At 45.1% G+C, this 687-nt stretch overlaps 1 non-coding gene across 1 annotated transcript; it reads right to left on the bottom strand.

Annotated features, from left to right (window-relative positions):
* Window positions 1-304: 304 nt before the first annotated feature.
* Window positions 305-378, bottom strand: Trnat-ugu. The gene has a single exon. It is a non-coding gene; the product is annotated as a tRNA-Thr (tRNA).
* Between the last annotated feature and the right edge of the window lie 309 nt (window positions 379-687).

Below are 687 nucleotides of genomic sequence, written 5' to 3'. Positions count from 1 at the left end.
TGTAAGCTCCCTATCGGCAGCACGTAAACTACGCGCAAAGATATATAAGAGGAATCATAACAGTAAAACCAGCTGTAAATGATGCGCAGAACTGTTTCCGGAAAGTAAGATCGTATGTTACAAGAAAATTAAACACAGCATAATCACAAACGTCTTTATAAATGAAGACAGTAACTTGTTCTCGAAAGAACAGTTACTGTTGATGACCGTGCAGCTTTTCCCTGGAATAAATGATGACTAACTGACAACCTCAGCTGCCGACAGGTGTTGTTGATATACCTCGATGTTGACAGCTGAAATTGTGTGCCCCAACCGGGACTCGAACCCGGGATCTCCTGCATACATGGCAGACGCTCTATCCATCTGAGCCACCGAGGACACAGATGAATAGCGCGACTGCAGGGACTTATCCCTTGCACGCTTCCCGTGAGACTCACATTCCCAACTGTCCATAATTCTACATACGTATTGTACCTTATAGACATTTGCCCACCCACTCATTACTCGCGCACTCTTTGTCGATTCCCGTAAGAGTTTGGGCAACCTGTGCGCATTCGCACAGACGATGGTCAATGGCTGGGTAGCCTTTAACTATATATGAGAAGACAGTAACTTGATCTCGAAAGAACACATTTTCAGCTGTTCACATCGAGGCATATCAACAACACATGTCGGCAACTGAGGTTG

This window comes from Schistocerca americana, chromosome 3, assembly GCF_021461395.2.
Source record: "Schistocerca americana isolate TAMUIC-IGC-003095 chromosome 3, iqSchAmer2.1, whole genome shotgun sequence".
Classification (NCBI taxonomy): domain Eukaryota; kingdom Metazoa; phylum Arthropoda; class Insecta; order Orthoptera; family Acrididae; genus Schistocerca; species Schistocerca americana.
Note: the sequence above shows the minus strand (reverse complement) of the source record. Positions and strands in the feature narration are given on the sequence as shown.